The following is a 25,178-nucleotide window of genomic DNA, read 5'->3' as shown; positions in this document are numbered from 1 at the left end:
TTCTGGTTGTCCTATCTCAAAAAAATATATATTAGAATTGGAAAAGGTACAGAGAAGGGCAACAAAAATGATTAAGGGTATGAAACAGCTTCCATATCAGGAAAGATTAAAAAGACTGGGACTTTTCAGTTTGGAAAAGAGACGACTAAAAGGGGATATTATAAAGGTCTATACAATCAAGAATGATGTGGAGAGAGTTAATAGGGAAGTGTTATCTACCCCAGCATGTGAACGAGGGATGACCCAATGAAATTAATAGCCCTAAGTTTAAAACAAACAAAAAAAAGGAAGAATTTCTTCACACACCACACAGGTAACCTGTGGAACTCATTGCCAGGGGATGTTGTACAGGCCAAAAGTCTAACTGGATTCATAAAAGAATTAGGTAAGTTCATGAAGGACAGATCCATCAATGATGTTTAGCCAAGGTGGTCAGGGATGCAGCCCCAAGCTCTGAGTTTCTGTAGCCTCTGATTGCCAGAAGCTGGGAGTGGACAACAGGGGATGGATCACTCAATGATTGCATGTTCTGTTCATTCCTTCTGAAGCACCTGGCATTGGCCAATGTCAGAAGACAGGATCCTGTAAGGCTGTTATTTTCTTCTCAGGGTAAGGAAGTTCCCGAGGATTTGGCCCAGCAACAGGAAACATATTATATATCTTACATACTACTCAGCTATAGTACTCAGCTGCGGGCTGTAATACTTTGGTTTAATTTTGGTTGTTGGGTTTAGTGTGCGGGTACTGGGTGGGTTGATGGCCTGTGATGTACAGGTCAGACCGGATGATCTGGTGGTCCTTTCTGGTCTTAAAGTCTTTGACTGTATTTGTATGACAGTTGTATTGACGCACAAATGCAGGGTAATGAAAGAGCAGAGGATTTGGCCTAGTAGTAAGGAGGGTATTAGAGTTTCTTACAAACAGCTGAGCTGTATCTACACACCAAGCAGGCCAGGCTGCAGTCGGATTTTACTTTGCCCTTGTTCCTCTTGAGCAGTGACGCCGTTCAGAGAGCTTGTCACGCTGTCTCTGTTTTCAATTGCAGAATCAGTCAGTGACCCAAGATCTTTCCTGTTTGGATTTGCCATGAAGTCAGTGAAAGGGTGATAGTTTGACACCCAGCTGTGACACCCGCAGAGGGGAGCTCACTAAGCTCCATGGAGAACAGGGAGGTTTTTGTGTTGATCTGTTGATCACTGTGACAGTGGCCAGTCCCAGCTTTGCTGACAATAATGATCTCCAGCATCATCTGCTTCAGCAGCACGTACTGTGAGAGTGAAATCAGTCTGAGACCCACTGCCACTGGTCCGGGTGGGAACCCAGGAGTGATGGGAGAAAGCACCATATATAAGGAGCTTTAGAGCTTGCCCTGATTTCTGTTGGTATCAGGCCATGTAACTGGTAGTGTGGGACCTGGCTTTGCAGCTGATAGTTTCCTGGAGACACTGTCAAGGTTTCTAGACCCTGAGTTGTCACAATCTCTCCTTAGAAGTCTAGATTGAGAAAGAAAAGCCATACAGACCTGACATATTATTAGTTATGTAAAACTCAGGACGGTATTTACAGTCCTTTCTAGGTTAAGAATGTATTAATGTGTAATTTATAAAGTACTGTGATATTATATTGTCCATCTTTTTAGATTTTTCCTCTCTGATTCCATATTGCCTCAAAGCCTGGGTTGGCTTTTATTTCTTACCAGGAATGCAAAAACCAAGGACCCAGAGAAAATGAGTGTATGATGCAGCTCTGGAGTGATACCCATGAAGCCCCAGCCAATGCTTTTATAAAGGAACTGAGTGGCACAGGGAAAAAGTGGTGTTTGTTTCTGAATGTTCAATGCTCATGACAACTGCCTCCCCCTCTGGAGTTTTCAAACATTCATTTTTATTAGGTGGCTTAAATTGAATTGGCCTGAACCATACCCCTGAGATCTGCGCCTATCACAATACAGGGTGTGCCTCATCCGATGCACAGAATGCCCCAATATAGCACTAAAGCACTAAACCCACGACCATTCCAGGTCCTCAAACAACCCACAGCAAGTTTTGCAATAGCAGGGATTAATACTGGTATCAGTATTGGGGCAGAGTTTAATTCCTGCCTATTGAAAATGCTCCCTGTAGATCTAATGATAAAACAGTCCGGATTGAATTTCAGTGGCGCAATTGGAATCCATTTCTTAGTGGCATGTTCTCCCCCGCAACCTCTTAGGGGGCACGTGACCTCACATGATCTTCCACATGGCTCCTCCTTGCCCCGCCTTCAGCCCAGGGTCCCCATGTTCTCTCCGTCCCTTCCCCATGATCCACCCACCTTACCTCGGGGGCGGGGGGGAGGCTCTGTCTGTCCGTCTCCCAGCACAGCTTCTGTACTGCCCCAGCCCTGCTCCTTTGCCCATGGTGGTACCCTGGAGAGTCCTGAGGTTCAGGGCTCTCCTGGGAACTGCAGCAGGGAAAGGAGCAGAACATGGGGCCACTGGGCAACCTCATGCCCACAGCTCCTCTGGCGCTGCTGCTGTACCACCCTCAGCCCTGTCCCCCAGCACAGCTGCTGCCTGGAGCTGGAGGAGATGCAGCTCCATGGAAGGGCAGGGGGCAGGGCTGGGGTTCTGCTCCTTTCCCCCCCTGCGGTTCCAGGGAGAGTCCTCCAGTGGGGCTGGCTGCTGTACAGACCAGAGAAGACCCTGCACGACAGCTGGGGGCAGTACCACTGTGCCAGAGGAGTTGTGGGTGTGGGGTCACCCAGCAGCCCCACCTTCTGCCCCTCCTCTTTCCAATACACCGTACCAGCTACAAATATCTTGCTGCTGTGGTGTACTGTACCATACCACCCTACTTGTACTGCTGCTTTCACCCCTGTGGAGCTGGATTTCAGTAGAGGGGGAACTGATTCCTGGGTGTGTTTGTTGATGACTTTGGGATTTTAGATGTTGTATAAAATGTCAAGTGTATTCTGAGTGACTTTTTGTTTCTCATTTGCATTCATTGATCAAATTCGCCCTCCTGGTCACAGCTGTGAGAAACAGTAAGCAGTGAGCTCTCTCTCTTTTCAGGGAGGTTTTTGTAATGGTCTGTATCTCTGTGAGAGGGACACTCTGGCGTTGCTGACAGTAATAATCTCCAGCATCTTCAGCTTCAACCTTACTGATTGTGAGAGTGAAATCAGTCCCAGACCCACTGCCGCTGAACCGGTCTGGGATCCCAGAGGCACGATTAGTAGAATCATAGATAAGAAGCTTAGGAGCTTGTCCCGATTTCTGTTGGTACCAGGCTAAGTAGCTGCTAATACTGGTACTGGCTTTGCAGTTGATGGTGACTCTCTGTCCAAGGGACACTGACAGGGATTCTGGAGTCTGAGTCAAAACAATTTGGCCATAGGAGTCTGGAAATGGAAAGAGAATACATGTAATCATGGCACATTATTAAAATTAATTACCGCTGGATATTTAAATGCATTTTTCATTTAAGAATTTACTTAACACTAGTTTGTAAAATAAGTATTGCAGTATTGTTTTAAACCTAGTTAGCATTTTATTGCCTATGAAGTCTGTTCCCTGTTGATATAATAGATTCATATCTATTCATAATGCTCACCCTGAATCCAAAGCACTAGTACCCAGAGAAGTTGGGCCTGCAACAGCATCTTGACAGGTCACAGTGGGGAATGCTAAACAGCTCACCATGAGTGAAAATGGGGCCATTTATAAATACTCAGCAGCCCAGGTGACATCCCTCCTGAGTGATTATGCAAATAATCAGTTGATATAAATTTACTGTATTTTAGTTACAAGGGCATTTCCTGTTACTCTTGTTCAGTGTTGGTCTCTGTAACCTGGTGATAGTGACGTACGAGGTCAAGTTGCTGCACGGATGGTTTTATGGATGGAATAACAGAAAATGATCTGTAGAGAGGGCACCAGGAATGTTGTTTGTGGCTTTGGGTATCTAAGCAGTTAAATTCTCCCAGGTATTTTAACAGCAGTTTTCAAAACCTTTATCTCAATTTACCTTTCAGTTACTTTCCTCCCCGCCCATGAAAATATTCATGGATTCTACCCATTGTCCTTGTCCAAGCAGATAGTTGGGCTGATGACCTATCCAAATTCTTATGACTCTAAGGACCTTCCTTGGGGACAGATTGTTGCTGGTGCCTCCGTGGGTGTGCAAGGATGGGGGGTGCTAGGAGCCTCCCCTGCAGGGCTGGATACAGTTGCAGTCCTTGACCAACACAAACCCAAGGGATGTCTGGAGCTAGCACTGCTAAGTACCCAGGTAGTGACTGTGAGTCATGATCTCCACCCCCTGCAGCAGAGATAGAGATGGCCAGCTCTGGAAGGGAGTGTGACGTGATCTGATTAAAATATGACCATATAGATCATTGTTGCAACCGCTGTTATATATTTGCAACAAATCTTGATAAAACATGGCATATGAGATGTCTATGGAAAGGTTATGATTTGCTGATTATGATTATGCTATTTGTATGCATATATCATTTCTGTATTTGTAGTTATGAGTATTGGCTCCATACCTGGATTTCAAATGTTTGCTCCTGGAGTAACGCCCACAAGGTAGCTAGCCAGCCCATCTTGAAGGGAGTATTCAAATTAAGTGACTCATCAAGGGACACTTAATTCACAATGAACCATGGGAAATGGCCATCTATATTGAGTGGCCATTCCATCTGAAGGATAAGTAATGGCTTCCTGCAATGACTAAGCGCAATCGGGAATGCACAGGTGACTTGCCCATCTGACTCCAAACTCCCATCTTGTCATCTGTAATTTTCCAGTAGCTTTGCTGTGGACTTTGCTTGAAACAATGGGTTTCCCTCCACATGGCAGAAGCTATAAAAGGCCCTGGAACCTCCTCCATTTTGCCTCTATCCAGCTCCAGCCTCTGGACTATAAACTTCTACTAATGGGAGCATTCTAACCAATGGACTGAGGACATTCCAGTGATTTGGAATCACCAAAGACTTGACTTAAGACAGCAGTTTATTCCATCGCTGCTATAAACCTGAACCAAGTACATTGCATTTACTGTATATATTTGATTCCTTTAGCCAATTTTAACTCTTTTCTTTCTTTCTTTCTTTCTTTCTTTCCTTTTTATAAATAAACCTTTAGATTTTAGATACTAAAGGATTGGCAACAGCGTAATATTTGGGTAAGATCTAAGTTGTATATTGACCTGGGTGTGTGGCTGGTCCTTTAGGATCAGAAGAACCTGTTATTTGATTAAATTGGTTTTAAAGAACAACTCATCTTAAAATCTAGTGTTTTGAGTGTTGACCAAATGAAACAAGTGGAAATTAATATAGGAGAGAGAAGCCAAAGATAACGGCGAAAAGATCATGCAGTTACACAGGCTAGCAAGCATAGCAAACTGTGTAGGACAGGGAGGTTTTTGCATTGGCCTGTGTCACTGGGAGAGGCCAGTCATTGTACAGCTCTACAGTGATATTTTCCAGCATCATCAGCTCCCACACTGCTGACAGTGAGAGTGTAATCAGTGTGTCCATTGCCAGCACCCTTGCCACTGAACCAGGCTGGGAGCCTAGAGGCCAGGGTAAGAGCACTATGAATGAGAAGCTCAGGAGCTTGTCCTGGTTGCTTTTGGTACCAAGCTAAGTTGTTGCTAAGCTCACCCTGGCTTTGCAGTTGACAGTGGCTGTGTCTCCTGGAAACACTGACAGGGATTCTGTTGAATCAGCACGTTCTGCCCACTGAAATCTGGATATAGAAAAAAAAAGAGGCAGAAATAGGATGGGATAAGAGAATGATGGCATCACAAATACTCAAAGATTTACGCTGAAACACAATTTAAGTTTCAGCTGAGGAGTGGAAACTAACTTACAATACAATAGATTTAATACATCAATGCAACAATTCTTACATTTGTATTATTTCTAACCTTGAAGCCAGACATCAAATAGCATCCAGGGAAGAGGAGTTTGTGAGATCATCTTGCTTGTCTGTGATTGGCAATGCTTGTCAGTGAGCACATAGTGGAAATCCACACATTTGTAAATGCTCAGAAAGGGGAAAGTCACTTGTGTGAATATGCAAGAGTGTCAAAACCTGGAAGTCACCAGGATTATAGCCCCAGGAAAGCTGTTGTGAAATCTTTGGCTTGTTGTCTGTTTCATGCAGCGGTTACATGAAAGAAGTATTCGTAGGTATTCACTATTCTAGTATTCAGGTGCCCAGACTGAGGCTTACCTGGCATAAGGTGGTTACAGTGGTAGATTTATTCTTTAACAAGGAAACTCTTCAATGGGTTGCAGAGCAGGCTGCAGGTGTCCATTCATTCTGCAATTTCCCTGTGTTTGAACACAAGCCCATCTATACAATTTAGTGAAGTAGGGCCAAGTCATAAGCCTTTTCCTCACTTGGGGAGTCGTTAATCTCATAGGTAACCCCATGTATTTCATTGGAACTGCTCATGTCAGTAAGGGCTCAGTTGTGGGACTCCCAGTCTGGCCTTATAGATGTTTTTGAAATTTGTGCTCAGGGAAGCTCAGTCACTCATTCGTTCTCCTTCCTCTTTAGTCAACTTGTACCAATGAATCCTTCAGAGTCCAACTGGCCTGTTTGACCTGAAAGCGCCAGCTCTGCAATGTTGTGTTATAATAGTGCCACCTGCTGGGCAATGGCAGAGTTGTTCACAGAATTTAATCTGAGAACAGCCTGCCAACAAAGCAGATGTTGTAGCGCTCTCCAAGGAGTGTGGTGCTACAGGCCTGGTGCTTCTTTCCCTTCTCATATCTGTGTCCCTTTTTAGCCCCCAGTCACATGTTTCAAGCTGTGATTGATGTTGTGGAGCCAGTTTTCAAATGTGAGGCCTTTCAGACTATGGCAGTATGGCCGGGCCTAGCGATATTTACACCATGGCCAGAGTTCAGGCCAGGGCAGCATTTGTACCTCTGTGTGATCACCATAACCCTCAGGTATTATCTCATCAGACACCAGGAGACCCGTGTACTGTACAGATAGCACATGGGCCCTTATTAAGGAAGGATGGGCTTGTTATTAAGTTACTAGACTGGTGTTTTAGAGATCTGGGTTCAGTTCCTGGCTCTGCCATAGTCTCCCTGTGTGACCCTGGACAGTCACTTAATCTTGCTGTGTCTCAGTTCCCCATTTGTTACCTGGGGAACCCAGGACACCTGATAAATAGTTTGCTACTTTAAGAGTAAAGACCGTCATACACTCTCCCCCCATGCTCCTGATCAGGTCCCCCGGTAGTGCAACATCAGTGCATAGTATAGCTGAGGAAGCAGCACCCTGGAATGTTTCAAGCACTGTTGGTCATGCTGGCATGCAGTCATGAAAACTTTCAAGAGCACAGACATTGGGACTCAAGGAGTAGGGATTGGGGGCTGGAGCACATGATTTATGAGGAGAGGTTGAGGGAACTGGGATTATTTAGTCTGCAGAAAAGAAGAATGAGGGGAGATTTGATAGCTAATTTCAACTACCTGAAAGGGGGTTCCAAAGAGGATGGATCTCTACTGTTCTCAGTGGTACCAGATGACAGAATGAGGAGTAGTGGTCTCAAGTTGCAGTGGGGGAGGCTTAGGTTGGATATTAGGAAAAACTTTTTCACTAGGAGGGTGGTGAAACACTGGAATGGGTTACCTAGGAAGGTGGAGGAATCTCCTTCCTTAGAGGTTTTTAAGGTCAGGCTTGACAAAGCCCTGGCTGGGATGATTTAGTTGGGGATCGGTCCTGCTTTGGGCAGGGGATTGGACTAGATGACCTCCTGAGGTCCCTTCCAACCCTGATATTCTATGACTGGGCTCTCCCTGCCTCTTTCAGACAGCACCAGATTCACTAACAGCCCCCAGAACCAAGAAGTCAATTACAAATCAAGGGCCAGATTTATCAGGGCACTTTGGCTGCTCTGATTATGCAAACTGGCTGGTTGCTCTGCCTGCTCTGAGATACACGTAAATGCCCTCTGATATCAAGACTGTAGAGCTTTCTAGATAATATGTTGTTGCTCAAACAGAAGTTCTGGGCTTGATGCAGAATGTATCAGCCAGGTTCTATAGCCAATATTAGTCAGGAGGTCAGACTAGATGATTAGGATAGTCCCTTCTGGCATTAAAAACCTATGAACCTAAGTAAAATAAAATGAAGGGTCATATTGCATATCTACATATCCTTACTAATGTTGTATAGTGGCACTGGCTGTGGGTTTGTTTTAGTGTTCATGTACGAAATTTATACACACACACACACTCTCACACCACAGACAAAAACTACATTTAGAGTTAAGATTGTTAGTACTTATCATTAATTTAAGAGTAATGACATTACAAGCTTGTTGTACTTAACCCAGACCCAAGCATATAAAACAAAGGAATTAAGGTTTACATTTAAGAAAGAAATCCAAACACTCTAACATAAGAAAAATACGGTTAAGGCATCCAAACCACTGCAACTATGCCCTTACGATGGGGGTGGGTGGGGAATATGACAAACTTCAAAGTGTCTTTAAAAATCTTTCTAATCTAATCTGGGATCCTCAAACACTAAAGTGCTTTAATCACAGTCATATGTCAATTTCACTGCATCATTACAATGCAGAGTTAGGTTGTTTTGGTGCCCTTATTTGTGTATTTCCATAACATAACATGTTTCAATTTTTTAAAAATGTATCTCTGATTTTTCTAGGATTAAAATACTTGTTTTGGGTACAAGTACAACTCACCTGTAATGTATTTTACCCTAAATCATGAACATGTACTTGCAGCCAGAACTCCATCTTAATGTAGTTTCTGTCTGGGTGTGTACAAGCTACATTTATATTGCAGAGGAGAATATTACTGCACAGTATAGACATAGAATATGTGTCCTGGATCCCCAACACAAGAGTTCTTTGGGGGCCTGTTTTGGGTCAAGACTTCTAAATCTTGTGAGGTCCTGGTGGAAAAAAAGATCCCCCTTTGGACAATAGACACATGCTCCACTTGTACGTGTTGGGTTGTCAGGGCCAGTGTAGCAGGATTCCAACATCTATGAAGGACACAACCACCCTCGGGTTCTTCAGAGTGAGGAGGGCACTAGATGTTGTTGTTCCAGGCACGTCTAGTGCAGCCAGCCCACGTGCGCTAGCTGCTTAGCTACACAGCTTCTGTTTGCTTCTGGAAACTAGCAACATTTGGCCTCTTGCCAAATAGGCCAATATTGGGGCTGCACTCTGGAGTGCAAGACACTATTTATATAAGCCATGTGGGGTGCCCACCCTGCTACAGACGGTAATACAATAAATAAATGAAAACAAATAAGATGGACTAAGGCTGAGAGTACATTTTAGTAATTTAAGATAAAATCTATTACAGGGATATTGTCATTAGCTGAACACCAAGCATCACAAACCCAGAAAATTCACAAAGAAGGTTGGATTTCTAAAAATGATCGAACTAATTGGAAATACGATGGTGAAATTTCACCAGTGACACTCAGCTCTTGCTGAGCAATATAGTGGCAGAGTTTGAAACTATTCAAGTGGATGGGAGGAGTGATCCTCCTCTTTTTCTTGTAGCAGAACATTTGAAAACTTGACTGTGGTGCTAGTTGTGTGTACTAGTGTCTATTACGCTGCACACTTCATAGAGCAGAGAGGTTTTTGTTTTGGTCTGTATCACTGTGTGAGATGGGTACCGTAATATTGGAGACAGTAATAATCTCCAGTATCATCAGCTTCAACCCTGCTGATGGTGAATGTGTAGTCAATGCCAGACCCACTGCCACTGAACCGGTCTGGGATCTCAGAGGGACAGATGGAAGCGCTGTGGATAAGGAGTTTAGGAGCTTGCTCTAATTTCTGTTGGTACCAAGTGATGTAGTAGCTAATGCTTGTGCTGGCTTTGCATTGATGGTGACGGTCTCTCCCACAGACACTGAGAGAGATTCTGGAGTCTGAGTCACCACAGTCTGTCCACTGGAACCTGGAGAGAGAAGATGAAAACTGGCAGTTTGGTAAATGGGAAAATGACATTAACATTGTTCAAAGCTTTACACTGAAACACCTTAAACTGAACAGGAAAAGTGAACTAGAAAATATACTTGGCACTGTATTTAAATAAATAAGCCATGGCCGTTTTTCCTTATCGTTTGTTTGATTCCCTATTAACTCCTTGAACGTTGTCTGTTTCTTACCCTGAATCCCAAAAAGCAGCAGCCAGAGAAGGGGAGTCTTTGAGATCATCTTGCTTCTGTGTGGTTGGAAATGTTTGTCAGTGAAGCGTGTAGTAGAAAGGAACCATTTATATGTTCAGCAGCTCAGTGAAGGACCATCAGCCATGTGTGAATATGCAGAGAGAGCTAAATGATGTAAATGACCAGATGTTAATGCCAGGGAGGAGCTTTGAAATATCTGACCTGATGGTTTCAATGTAGCGTAGCTGTTACTGAGTGTCATAACTCTAATACAGTTGCATGATCCAGATGGTAAAGCAGCCAGAGTTAGCTTTACAGGACGCAGGCAGTAACAACAGTCATCTGCTTAACAATGAGTAGCCAAGCCAGCTGCACCTTTAAACACAAGTAAGAAAAGGTAAAGTCGTTCAGTCATTTCTTGTGTGGGGTTTAAATCCAATCAGCAGAGTCTCTTTCCAATCATTCATTTTCTAAGCCTTTCTCACTGTACTCATACAGCCAAGCTTCCAAGGAAGCAGCAGTGCGTGTAGCTGCATGATCCTCTGGACCAGGGCTGGTAGCTTTTTTCACGCCTACAACGATGGCTGTTCTCAGAGGCTTCATGGGCACACACAGGCAGGTTGACATGAGATCTGGGAAGAGCTCACCGAATGTCTGAGCATGCTCAGATTGGGGGTGCCTACGCAGCACAGAGAGGTTGACAAGTGGCATCAGTGTGCCAGGTTTTTACACTGCCTGCTGTGTCTGTGCCCTACACCCACTACCTCCGTGACATGGTAGGTTCCCAAGCCTGAGAGCTATAGGGGTGTTGTGTGAGCAGAGCAGGGGAGCCTCCAGCCCTCCCTCCATTGCTGTTCTCTGGCAAAGCCCCTTGGGATGCACGTGCAAAGCTGTGGGTGGGAGTGAGCCAGTTGTTGGAATGAACCATTGTAGGGGCTACTCTGGCACAGCAGTAGGAGCCCTGATCCCGGGCTATAACACATCAGATTCCTCTCCTGATTCCCGTACACTGAACCCGCCGGGGTCTCCTGTGGGGGCAGTTTTCAATAACGATGCATCACTGGGGCTGCACAGGCAGGACACCAGTGCCCACCCCTGTCATAAACAGATAGCTGAGGGTTAATGTTCTTTTACCTGTAAAGGGTTAACAAAGGGAACCAAACACCTGACCAGAGGACCAATCAGGAAACAAGACTTTTTCAAATCTGGGTGGAGGGAAGTTTTGGGTGTGAGTTCTTTGTTCTTTGTCTTGGTTCGGTGACCCTTTCGGCTCTGAGAGTGATTTTTCTATCTCCAGGCTTTCTAATCTTCTGTTTCCAAGTTGTAAGTACAAGGATAGTAAGACAATAGGTTTATATTGTTTTTTTGTATTTACATGTGTGTAGTTGCTGGAATATGTTAAATTGTATTCTGTTTGAATAAGTCTGTTTATTCATTTTTCTTTTAAGCAATTGACCCTGTATATTGTCACCTTAATACAAAGACCAATTTTATGTCTTTTTCTTTCTTTTTATATAAAGCTTTCTTTTTAAGACCTGTTTGAGTGTTTTTCACTGGTTAAGGCTAAGAAACGAAGGAGGGAGAAAATCTCTTTGTGTTAGATTTACTAAGCCTGACTTTGCATACCCTCTGAATGAGGGGAGAGAGAGATTTGATCTCTCGGTACTTGTGTTTCAAGGACTTGAAGCAGGACATATCCTAGAGAACCCAGGGCGTGGAAATCTGGGAGGAGGTAAAGAGGGTGGAATCCCTTTGTTTAGATTCACGGAGCTTGAATCTGTATATCTCTCCAGGAACCCAGGGAGGGAACACTTGGAGGGGAGGAGTGGGAAGAGAAATGGTTTATTCCCCTTTGTTGTGAGACGCAAGGAATCTGAGTCTTGGGGTCCCCCAGGGAAGGTTTTGGGGAGACCAGAGTGAGCCAGACACTGGAATTTTCTGGCTGGTGGCAGCGATATCAGATCCAAGCTGGTAATTAAGTTTGGAGGTTTCATGCTAGCTTCTCATGTTCTGAACCCTAAGGTTTAGATCTGAGTAGGACAGTGATGACAACCCCCAGCTGTCACTTTGACTTACCCCCATTAACCCAGCCTGATCGTCACTCAGGGTTGCCCATTGCTGCTCCTCACACTAGAATAATCAGTGTCGGCTGTGCCAGGGCAAAGGCAAAGGGATGCAGCATATTGGCTGAATCTAGAGGTGTCCTGCCAGTGAGGAGCTGGCCCTCTGAACAGGCTGAGGGCCCAGCCTGTTTCTGACACACTGAGCTGCACCATAGAGTAACTGGAAGACAGTTAATTAAGCAAGGAAGTACCAGGAGAAAGCTCTGAGGAGACAGGTGTCATAAACAGATAGCTAAGGGTTAATGTCTCTTTCACCTGGAAAGGAGTAACCTGAAACACCCGACCAGAGGACCAATCAGGAAATACGACTTTTTCAACTCTGGGTGGAGGGAAGTTTGGGTGTGAGTTCTTTGTCCTTTGTCTTGTGTCTGTCCCTCTCGGCTATGGGAAGGATTTTTCTGTCTCCTGCTTTCTAATCTTCTGTTTCCAAGTTGTAAGTACAAAGATAGGAAGACCATAGGTTTGTTTTTTTGTATTTACATGTGTGTAGTTGCTGGAATGTGTTAAATTGTATTATTTGTGGATAAGGCTGTTTATTCATATTTCTTTTAAGCAATTGACCCTATATTTGTCACCTTAATACAGAGAGACCATTTTTATGTATTTTTCTTCCTTTTTACATAAAGCTTTCTTTTTAAGACCTGTTGGAGTTTTTCTTTAGTGGGGAACTCCAGGGAATTGAGTCTGTGCTCACCAGGGAATTGGTGGGAGGAAGAAGTCAGGGGGAAATCTGTGTGTGTTAGATTTACTAGCCTGACTTTGCATACCCTCTGGGTGAGGGAGGAAGAGGAGAGATTAGCTCTCTCTCGGTACCTATTTCCAGGACTGGAAATAGGGAGGGTGGAATCCCTCTGTTTAGATTCACGGAGCTTGCTTCTGTATATCTCTCCAGGAACCCGGGGAGGGAACACTTGGAGGGGAAGAGGGAGAACGGAAGTGGGTTATTTCCCTTTGTGGTGAGACTCAGGACATCTGGGTCTTGGGGTCCCCTGGGAAGGTTTGGGGGGACCAGAGGGTATCAGGCCCTAAAATTCCTGATTGGTGGCAGCGCTGTCAGATCTAAGCTGGTAATTAAGCTTTGGAGGTCTCATGCTAGCTTCTCATGTTCTGAACTCTAAGGTTCAGATCTGAGTAGGACAGTTATGACGGGTTCATATATTTTTGGGGATTTGCTCCCACAGAGGCCTTTGAGAATCTGGATCACAAAGTCTTACCATACTCTGCAAGCAACCAGGTACCTGATCATTACACCATTTAAAAATCCCCAAATTTCTGAGACCTTCTCAATGGGTATCATTGAGGATCTATGGAAATGAAAGGAAACCCTGAGGCCATATTGGAAATGTATTTCTAAGGGAAGTGCTGGATAACATTTTTCTGATGGGAGAGTTTTCATTTTGAAAATGCTGATTGGAGGAAATTGAAACATTTTAGTTGTCGAAATTTTCAACAGAAAACTATCAAAATGCTTTGTTCTGATAAGGCTGAAGCATTTCCTTTGATAGGGTTGAAATGTTTTGTTTTTATTTTATCATTGGAACTTTTATGTTATCCCCTCCTACAATTTGAGTCAATAAAGTTTTAAAACCATGTTTCAAACTTATCAAAATAAAAAAGACATTTTGATTTTTCCAAAATGAAACTTTGGAATTTTTATTTCACAGGAAACTTTTGACATTTCCAATCAAATGGGAATTCTGGTTTTGGACAAGTTCTGTAAAATAGAATGAAGTCTGTTTGTTATAAGAAGAAGCCATTCTATTGTGAAAGATACATAGGCTTGTCAGCTGTTGGGAACCATCTGTACTGAAACACAGATAAGTATCTGTGGGGCACTGGGATAAAGTGAGGATTAAGCAGGAAAAAAATGTAATGGCCCTCAGCTCTCTGTATATACAAGTGTCCATATGATTATATAAACTCTTTGAGTCTTTTGGTGATCTTTTTACTGTGTGGTTAGATATAGAATAAGTGACCCTCTTCCTTCACGTTTGACAGAACATTTGAAAACCTCAGAGTTATATCTGCACAAACAGAAACAGACATGCACGCTGCAGAGGGCAGGGAGGTTTTTGTATTGGTCTGTATCACTGTGAGAGGTGAGCTATAGCCTTGCTGACAATAATAATCTCCAGCATCTTCAGCTTCTACACTGCTGATTGTGAATGTGAAATCAGTGCCAGACCCGCTGCCACTGAACCGGGCTGGAACCCCAGACTGGAGGTTGGTGGCATAGTAGATAAGAAGTTTTGGAGCTTGTCCAGGTTTCTGTTGGTACCAGTTTATGTAACTGCCAATGCTTGTACTGGCTTTGCAGTTGATAGAGACTCTCCCTCCCACTGGCACTGCCAGAGATTCCGGGGACTGAGTCATCACAATTTGCCCAGAGGAATCTGAATAAAGAGAGAAGATGGTTAGGGAATGAACAGTGATACAATGCTGGATATGATGAGTGTTCAAACACTGAAACACAGTTTGAATTTGCCAATGGAAATTTAAACTAAAATACAACACATCAAATATTCAAATAATTCACATCAAATAAATCCAAGTTGCAACATGTTTTATATTCAGTAACATGGATTATTAGGTTTTCAAATACTTTATTTGTTTTAAATTTCTTACCCTGAATCCAGAGAACCAGCAGCCAGAGAAGGGGCGTGTGGGAGATCATCTTGCAAAACAGTGGTTGGAAAAGCTTGTTCATAAATCTGGGTTGGAAACTGAAACATTTATGTGCACTCAGTGAGGAAACCTGACCTGTATGCAAAATACATGTAAATTTACTGCACATTAGTTTCAACGCAGAGTTGTGAAATATCCTGCTGCTGTTAGATGTTAGAATGAGGTTGTGCATTTTTAGAATTTAGGTGCTAATTGTTATAACCTTAGTCCCAGATTTGGACCTTAGCGTCCAAAATATGGGGGTTAGCATGAAAACCTCCAAGCTTAGTCACCAGCTTGGACCTGGTACTTGCTGCCACCACCCAAAAAATTAGAGTGTTTTGGGGCACTCTGGTCCCACTGAAAAACCTTCCCTGGGGACCCCAAGACCCAAATCCCTTGAGTCTCACAACAAAGGGAAATAATCCTTTTTCCCTCCCCCCCCTCCAGGTGCTCCTGGAGAGATACACAGACACAAGCTCTGTGAATCCAAACAGAGTGACTCCCCCTCTCCGTTCCCGGTCCTGGAACAAAAAGGACTTTCCTATTCCCCCAGAGGGAATGCAAAATCAGGCTAGCCAATTCAACACACACCGATCTCCCCTGATTTCTTCCTCCCACCAATTCCCTGGTGAGTACAGACTCAATTTCCCTGAAGTAAAGAAAAACTCCAACAGGTCTTAAAAGAAAGCTTTATATAAAAAAGAAAGAAAAAATACAAATGGTCTCTCTGTATTAAGATGATACAATACAGGGTCAATTGCTTAAAAGAATATTGAATAAACAGCCTTATTCAAAAAGAATACAAATCAAAGCACTCCAGCACTTATATTCATGCAAATACCAAAGAAAAGAAACCATATAACTTACTATCTGATCTCTTTGTCCTTACACTTAGAAACAAAAGATTAGAAAGCAGAACTACTTCTCCAAAGCTCAGAGAAAGCAGGCAGCCAGAAAAACAAAGACCCCAGACACACAATTCCCTCCACCCAAGGTTGAAAAAATCTGGTTTTCTGATTGGTCCTCTGGTCAGGTGCTCCAGGTGAAAGAGACATTAACCCTTAGCTATCTGTTTATGACACTAATATACTCAGACCTCTCTGCAGATTTCACATGTAGAATCTCCTGTGGTCTCCTAACATGGCAGGGCTGGCCATGGCACAAGGGCTGGCTGGACTGTGGCAATTAGAGAGCAGGTCAAAACTGGGTTCTATGCGCCAGATGCTTGTGCCTCCACTCTGTGGTGGCTTCCTCACCTATTATATGAAAGCATCTGTTTAAAAAAAGCTCCGAATTTGAGCATGATGAGTGGAAACGGAGAAAGCGGGTCAGGTTTGAGGAGGAACTGTTTTTGGTAAGAGCACGGTCTCAGGAAACAAGCAGAGGCCAGGTTGCTAAGGGACAAACTCCAGAGCCTCTGCATGTGACAAGTGTGTCTCGGCATGTTTTTCAAAGTTCTCTTTCCCACAGGTGTGTCTGCCTGTTGCATCATTTATTGCTGGTGAACATCAATAGTCAGGGATCCTGCTTTGTTTTCAGAGACTTAGAGTTCACCTCAGGTCACTGAATAATGCATGTTTTCTTAGTACCTCCTGTTCTCCTGCCTACCCACTGTTACCCAGAGATATTGTCTCAATATGGCACAAAACTATCCTGTTCAAGCAGAAGTCCTGTCTTTGGCCAGTGTGCACCTTCCCAGCTGTTGTCCTGTGAGATGGTTTATTCACTCCTAAAACTGCCATGCTGGGCAAAGAGAGCTCTGTTTTTCTCAGAATATTATTATTGCCCGTTTGGTATGAATGGGTGTGAGTGTCTGCAGCTGTTCTGCGTGTTTTCAATTATAAGAAAATCCCTGCGGAGCATGAGTTGATGCAGGGGCTGAGATCTAGCCAGGTGTTAAAGTAACTTAAAGGACTTATTGTACCCCGGAGTCCTGAGCAGGGGTGTGTGAGCCTCAATTGGAAGGGGGCAGGGCCTCAACCGGAAGAGTCAGGACCTTTAAATCCCTCGGCCCTTTAAATCGAGATTTAAAGGGCCTGGGGGTCCTGCTGCAGTAGTGGTGGTTGGGAGTCCCAGGTCCTTTAAATCACCAGCCTGGGAATGTTGTCCCAAGCTGGTATGGTTGGCCGTGTACCTGTTCTTACCAGTACGCGGTACCAGACCGTACCGGCTTACTTTCACCTCTGGATCTAGCTTTCTGATTTTTAGCAGTCAATCATCACTGATTGTTTAAAGGGAAAGTTACACGCATGACACAACGGAAGTCCCGTCTAATCAGTAAGGGGTCAGAGTTTTTGCTGGTAATTGTGTGAGTACTTTTTTGTCAGTTAGTTCAAAAAGGTTATTCACAACCAGAATGTTATTGACCAGGGGTGGGGTGTGAGTAGTGACTGACCTACACTAGCCCATTATTGACCTGAGATTTTCACCAGCAGAGAGAGAGAGAACCTTGGGGAAGATCCATTCAGCATTGGTGCCACGAGTAGTACTGCACACGAGAAACAGGAGTGCAGCAATACCAGTGTTCTTAGGAAGGAGAGAAATCAAACCCCAAGTGCTTCAGGAGCAGCCTCTTGTCTCACCAGACACCCATAGTGTGACATTAACTCAGGAAGACAATGTTAAAGTAACACCATTCTGTTCATGAAATCTCTGTTCCAGTTGTGCTGGTTTTCTGTTGCCATCTAGTGACCAATGCCAGAGTTGTCCACAGAATTTAAACCAAAGGACTGCTCGAGCAGCTGTTACCGTGTTCCCTTGGGGAGTGTGGTACTGTACGGTCTGCTGCATCCCTTGATTGTGATGCGTGTCTTTCCTTTTACTTCTCCAGTGGTACATTTCAATATGAAGTTGATACTTTGGGGGCTAATTTTCCATCACAGCGTTGTGTTAGTCCAAACCCATCGTGTTGATGCTCACTTTGTGATGTAGGCTCATGGAAGGGGAATTTATGCCCCTGTGTGTTGATCTGAGCACTCTCCGAAGAACCCTTCACACTCAGCCTGCCCCAGTCTTGTCCCCTTATTTCAACTACAGCAAAGCAGATGGAGTGGGAGGGGTGGGGTGGTGGGAGTCCTACATGACACGGGTGTGCCAATAACTGTAATGCATTCGTGAGCCCTGATTGGCTGAGACAATTCCATTTCAGCAAAATAGGGTAGAATTATAATGATCATAATAATTTTCAATATAATTTGGCTCTGGTACAGGCTGATTATTAAGCAAAGTAGACTCTTAAGATTATCATTTTAAAAAGATGTATATATGAAATCTAAGTACAATCAAACTGATTAATACTGACATTTTAATGGGAACATCATACATATGGGGGAATATACAAAACCATCAGAAATGGGCTGCACAAATATAGGGGTGACAAAAGTTGTTTCACTGTTTTCACATACACAACTGAAAGAAGAATGTCAGAGCTAGAGGTGCTTTTCAGGTATAGAAGCCAATGCAGAATGAGAGTAGAACAGCTGGCCAGCACAAACCACCCTGCACAGCTTGGGGAGGTGTTTGTACTAGTCTGTATCAGTGTGAGAAGGAAGCTGTTATACTGCTGGCAGTAATAATCTCCAGCATCATCAGATTCAACACTGCTAATGGTGACTGTGAAAGCAGTGCCAGATCCACTGCCACTGAACTGGGCTGGGATCCCATAAGGCTAGAAGAAGCTTCATAGATAATAGATTCAGAAGCTTTTCCAGATTTCTGTTGGTACTAGGCTATTTCATCATTAATCCCCAAACTGGCTTTGCAACTGATAGCAATTCTTTCTCCGACCCTGACTGATAGGGACCGAGTTGTAACAATCTCTCTACTAGTGTGTAGAAACAGAAGGAAAATCTGTGGTTGTCCTAATATGTTTTAAATGTACATTCCACAATTAAACATACTAGGAATTGTGTCTCACGCCAGGTTAACTACCAAGCTTTTTCAGACTTCATATTTTTATTCTTTCTTACCCTGAATCTGGAAAAATCATCATCATCATCATCATCATCATCATCATCATCATCAGGAAAAGCCGTGTGTGTGAAATCATCTTGGCTCTTCTGGGTGACGAGAAGCTCAGAGCCCTGCAGTGAAATGTAAAACACAACCCAGTAGATTTATAATGCGTGCTCAGAGCAGTGAGGAAATGGCACTCGGTGTGAAAATGGGGAGAGGCCAAGCTATGTAAATTGTCTCTGTCAGGCTAGAATCTGGAAATGATCCTTTTCTTAGATCATCACCTTCCAGGGGCTGTTGTTTTAAGAGAAACGTGGCCATCCACAGCCCAGAAATATTACCTCACCATCCTGAGAAAGGACATGGAAGTACTTTTAGATTTAGCTTGGCATGTTTCTAATCAGAGGGCTCCTTTCTAGAAGCAGCTGTGTTCATCCTTTGATGTGTGCATGTTATTAAAGACACTGTTACAAGCCAAAACATTTAATTCCCCCCAGCAGCCTGAGGATAGCAGAATCACAGGAGCGAAAGGTGGATAATTCCAATAGGAATTTTAGCCTTTCCTACGCCTTTGCATGGTCTCCAGTGTTCTGTCCAATCCAATTTTGAATAGTAGTAGTGATGGATCTGGTTTAGGTCAAGTGCAGTAAACTGTATGGAACATCTCCATTAGTGGATTGAAGGAAGATGTTATTTTTATTTATTGTTAACCTTTCTGGTAATGCCCCCTTCTGCTAGGGACTCCATAAGCATAATGCAGGCCTGCCTGTAAGAGTTTGCAATCTGAAAGACAAAGTAGAGAAGCAGGAGAAAAGGGTCAACCCTTGGCCTTTTCTTGCTAATACCATCTTTTGATGACATTATTTGTGAGGTCTGTGCACTATCTGCCACCTCTCATTCATGCCATTGTTAGTCCATTAATGGCTTTTGTGCATCACAGTAAAAGTGGGTCTTTGGGAGGAAAAGGGTGAGGAGAAGGGGTTGGCCTGGTGGAGTGGTTCAGGAAGGAGGTTTCATGCGTAAGAAGCAGCATGGAACTAAGTCCAGGTGGCTGCTAAAGAAGTGGACAAATGAGTTGTTCAGGATGTTGACAAGAGGATTTTACAATTGCTCCTCTCCTACTATGCTCCTTTGATTTTCTACATTTTAAAAAAAAATGTTCTGTTTCATTTAATAATCTCTTGCACTCTACCCTTGAATTTCAAGGTGCTTTAAAAATGTTAACACATTAGGTGTCCTGCACCCTGAAAGGAAGAAAATGAACATATCTTCTTAGAGATGGTAAACCAAGACATGGAGAAATTAAATGTCTTGGCCAAGAAAGTGAGTGAGTTAGAGACTGGGCTGGGGTTAGATCCTGTGTCTCGTGACTCTCCATTATTACATTAACCACTGGACCATGCTACTAGTATCCCACTGACATCTTGTGCCTCTCAGGTCTCCGTTCATGCAAGAATCTATATGATTATATGAACTCATTGTGTCTTTTGGTGTTCTCCTTGTTACTGTGTGTTTAGATATAGAATAAGTGACCCTCTTCCTTCACATTTGACAGAACATTTGAAAACCTCAGTTATATCTGCAGCAAATGGTAACTGAAATGCACGCTGCAGAGAGCAGGGAGGTTTTTGTATTGGTCTGTATCACTGTGAGAGGCCAGCTGCTACTCTGCTGGCAGTAATAATCACCAGCATCTTCAGCTTCTACGCTGCTGATTGTGAATGTGAAATCAGTGCCAGACCCACTGCCGCTGAACCGGGCTGGGACCCCAGACTGGAGGTTGCTAGCGCCGTAGATGAGAAGTTTGGGAGCTTGTCCAGGTTTCTGTTGGTACCAGTGTACGCTACTGCCAACGCTTGTACTGGTTTTGCAGTTGATAGAGACTCTCCCTCCCACTGGCACTGCCAGAGATTCTGGGGACTGAGTCATCACAATTTGCCCGGAGGAGTCTGGATAAAGGGAGAAGATGGGTAGGGAATGAACAGTGATACAATGCTGTGTATGATGAGTATTGAAACACAGTTTGAATTTGCCAATGGCAATTTAAACTAAATACAACATATTAAATATTCAAATAATTCACATCAAATAAATCCAAGTGGCAACATTTTTTATGTTCAGTCACATGGATTATTAAGTTTTCAGATGCTTTATTATTTAATTTCTTACCCTGAATCCAGAGAACCAGCAGCCAGAGAAGGGGCGTGTGGGAGATCATCTTGCCAGACTGTGGTTGGAAAAGCTTATTCGTAAAACCTGAAGTGGAAGTCGAAACATTTATTTGTGCTCAGTGAGGAAACCTCACCCGTATGCAAAATGCATGTAAATTTACTGCACATTAGTTTTGTGAAATTTCCTGCTGCTTTTAGATGTTAGAATGAGGTTGTGTATTTCTAGAATTCAAGTGCTAATATACTCAGGCCTCTCTGCAGATTTCAGGGGTACAATCTCCTCTAGGCACCTGACATGGCAGGACTGGCCATGGCACAAGGGCTGGCTGGAGTGTGGCAGTAAGGGAGCAGGTCAACAGTAGGGCCTATGAGCCAGGTGCTTGTGCCTCCACTCTGTGGTGGCTTCCTCACCTATTATATCAAAGCATCTGTTTAAACAAAGCTCTGAATTGTAGCATGATGAGCGGAAATGGAGAAAGCGGGTCAGGTTTGAGGGGGAACTGTTTTTGGGAAGACCAGAGACTTGGAAAACAAGTAGAGGCCAGGCTGCTAAGGGACAAACTCTAGTGCCTCTGCATGTGACACGTGTCTCTGCGTGTTTTTCAAAGTTCTGTTTCCCACAGTTGCATCTGCCTGTTGCATGATTTATTGCTGGTGATCATCAATAGTCGGGGATCCTGCTTTGTTTTCAGAGACTTAGAGTTCACTTCACTTCACTGAATAGTGCATGCTTTCTAAATGCCTCCCATTCTTCTGCCTACCCCCTGTTACCCAGAGATTGTCGCAATATGGCACAAAACTATCCTATTCTAGCAGAAGTCCTTTCTTTGGCCAGTATGCACCTTCCCAGCTGTTGTCCTGTGAGATGGTTTATTCACTCCTGAAACTGCCGTGCTGGGCAAAGAGAGCTCTGTTTTTCTCAGAATATTATTTTCTGTTTGGTATGAATGAGGTGTGTGTCTGCTGCTGTGCTGAGTGTTTTCAATTATAAGAAAATCCCTACGGAGCATGAGTTGATGCAGGGGCTGGGATAGAGCTCTCTGATTTTTATGAGGCAATTGTCACTGGTTGTTAAAAGGGAAAGTTATGCTCATGACACAACGAAAGTCCCATCTAATCAGTAAGTGATCAGAATTTTTGCTGGTAAATTGTGAGTACTTTTTTGTCAGATAGTTATAAATGATATTTCACAATCAGAATGTTGTTGCCCATGGGCGTCAGGACAGCTATCCCCAGTGACTGACCTGCACTGGCCCGTTATTGACCTCGGACTTTTCACCAACAGAAAAGAGAGAGAACTGTGGGGCAGATCCATTCAGCTTTGATGGAGGCCAAACAGAAGGGGAACAGGAATACGACAATATTTATGTTCTTAGGAAAGAGAGCAAATCAAAATGTCCCAACCTTAAGTGCTTCAGGAGCAGCCTCTTGTCTCACCAGACACCCATAGTGTGACATTAACTCAGGAGGACAATATTAAACTAACACCATTCTGTTCATGAAATCTCTGTTCCAGTTGTGCTGTCTTTCTGTTGCCATCTCATGGCCAATGCCAGAGTTGCCCACACAATGAAACTAATCTAAAGACTGCCCAAAAGCAGCTGTAAGCATGTACCCTGAGGAGTGCTGCATCCCTTAATTGTCAGGTGTGTCTTCCCTCTTAGTTCTCCAGTGGTACATTTCAATATGAAGTTGATACTTTGGGGGCCAATTTTCCACCACAGAGCTGTGTTAGTCGAAACCCCACATGTTGATGCTCAATTTGTGATGGAGGCTCGTGGAAGGGGAATTTATGCTCCTGTATGTTGATCTGAGCACTAAGATGTGCAGTTTGGGAGTCCCGCTGAGGCCCCATTGTTTGACAATGAGGGCTCCTGATTGGGCCAGGACGTGTCTGGAACAGTCTGGCCCTAGGCCTTGTACATTCTTATTGTGTTTGTGTGTGAGGCCCAGTCACAGCTGCAGCCCCTCTGACGGGTAGAGCAGCCAGTATTTAAAAGAGCCACAGAGCAGCCTCTCCGAAGAACCCTTCACGCTCAGTCTGGCCCAGACTTGTCCTCTTACTTTAACTACAGCAGAGCAGATGGAGTGGGAGGGGTGGGGTGGTGGGAGTCTTATAGGACAGGGGTGTGTCAGTAACACGTTTCTGAGCCCTGATGGGTGAGACAATTCCATTTCAGCAAAACAGGGTAGGCGGTTTCATGCGTAAGAAGCAGCATAGAACTAAGTCCAGGTGGTTCGCCTGATATTCCATGTTGGGGATCATGTGGACTCTCTTATGGCTCTTACTGAGGAACAGCTGATTCCTGAACAGCCCATAGTTAGATATCAACACAGTGACATGTGTTCTTACCTGACATGGTGGCGCTGGCCTTGGGTCAAGGACTATTTGGGGGATGTGCAGTATGAGACCAGATCAACAACACATTCCATGAGCCAGGTGCTTGCTCATTTGCTAAGAGCTGAACTTTAACCAGAAAGTACAGCTCAACCTTAATATAGCAAAGCTGGTGCTCCACTGTAATCATAGAATCCATTAAACTACTGACTCCATAGTGTCTACAGTCCGGCACTTAGTGTATAGAGTCCCCCCTATCAAGTATTTATTGCTTTGCCAGACTGACTGAGAAGCAGGAGGTTTTTAGTCCATCTCCTGTGGGTTGGGGTCTGGATGGGAAATGGGTAGGGTCCATCTGGTCCAAGTGCAGTGACACCAAGACAGTGCAAGAGATTATGCAGGGCCTGGGATCTTACTCTCTTCTTTGAAGCTGAACTCTCCAAGAGACCCCTTATTAGACATGTGCTCAGCGGTGTAACATCAGAGTCAAACTGGCTTGTTGAGTCTCAAATAATTTAGCCTTGAAATTGCTCAAAGTAGAAAGAAAATGCAAATAATTGACAATATTCTGAAGCTTACTTTAAATGTAGTAAAAGTTATAGATTCTGATAATTGTGTGTTCCAGAGCAGACCCCAACAGATCATTCTCAGTTTTCACTTTTTCAGTGTTCTTCCTCAAACTTAGAAAAACAAGATCAAGAAAAGTTTTGCATATGGAATCCTTTTGGCCATGGTGAGTTACGAGGAATTCAGAGCCCTGCAGTGAAATCTGAAGTGTTGCCTGACAGACTTATGATCCCTGCTCAGAGCAGTTAGGGAATGACACTCGGGTGTGGCTATGGAAAGTGATTGAGCAATGAAAATTATCTCTGAGATGTAGGGCGTAGTCTGAAAATGTTGATATTCATGGCTCATCAGAAACCAGGGGTCTGTCAAGAGCAGAATTTAATCCTGTGCAGCCCAGAGAAAATAAAAATGGACCCTTTCAAATGACACTGAAATCACGTTAGCTTTTCACATCTGTCACACTGCTCCTTTCTACAACACCCGCATTCCTGCATAGTTACTTTTGTGTTGCATTCTTGAGTCTAGGAAGGAAAAAAAAATATGACAGAGTACATTGAAATTCATGACTGACGTGAGCCAAGCTTTTGAAATCTCCATCGTAGCCCAAACTTTATAATATTATAGCCATCAGAGAGGTAAAGACCTCTGCAGAGTTACCTTCCACTCTAGTGTTAAACATCGCAGCTACAGAGGTCTTAGGGTAAATGCTCTTATACAAAATTAATGGACACAGACATTGAGCAGATTGTGCTGCTGTAAATAAAGGGAGCTCCATTAAAGTGAGTGGAGCTGTCTTGATCCACACCAGCTGAGGATGTGGCCCATTGAAACAGGAATTGTAGCCCTGTTTATTTTTTTTAAAATAATATGGTTGTGTCCCCGTTTTGTGGAATGAATCACAAACACAGCTGTGGAAAATGTTTCTGCGGTTTTGGGCTGGCTTGCTCAGTGTGGAGATTGGCTATAATTTCTTTAGTGGGATTTACAAGAAAAGTCAGATAGAAGAAATCTTCTATGTATGGGGTATTATTACAGTTAGACATTCTGTGAACTGAGTTACTGAATCTCTCTGTGTCTGACTGGTGAGCGATCTTCAGATGCTGGAAGGACAAGGATGCTCCAGTGAGAATCTCTGTTCATAAATGCACAGGATCAAAACTATTTGCACCAGCTGGGGATGTGGAGAG

The 25,178-nt window shown here is 43.8% G+C and overlaps 1 long non-coding RNA gene and 1 gene segment (V, D, J or C); one reads left to right on the top strand and one right to left on the bottom strand.

Annotated features, from left to right (window-relative positions):
- The window catches only part of LOC115652939, a 147,815-nt gene extending 142,049 nt beyond the window's left edge, over positions 1-5,766 (top strand). For both annotated transcript variants that reach the window (XR_004000780.1, XR_004000781.1), the window contains exon 3: positions 5,663-5,766. This is a non-coding gene — a long non-coding RNA (uncharacterized LOC115652939). The remainder of the gene's footprint in view (positions 1-5,662) is intronic.
- LOC115652928 overlaps positions 1-25,178 on the bottom strand; it is a 547,780-nt gene that overhangs the window by 282,828 nt on the left and 239,774 nt on the right.

The sequence above is a fragment of the Gopherus evgoodei genome, chromosome 5 (assembly GCF_007399415.2).
Source record: "Gopherus evgoodei ecotype Sinaloan lineage chromosome 5, rGopEvg1_v1.p, whole genome shotgun sequence".
NCBI classification, from domain to species: Eukaryota; Metazoa; Chordata; order Testudines; family Testudinidae; genus Gopherus; species Gopherus evgoodei.
This window is presented reverse-complemented; position numbering and strand designations above follow the sequence as displayed.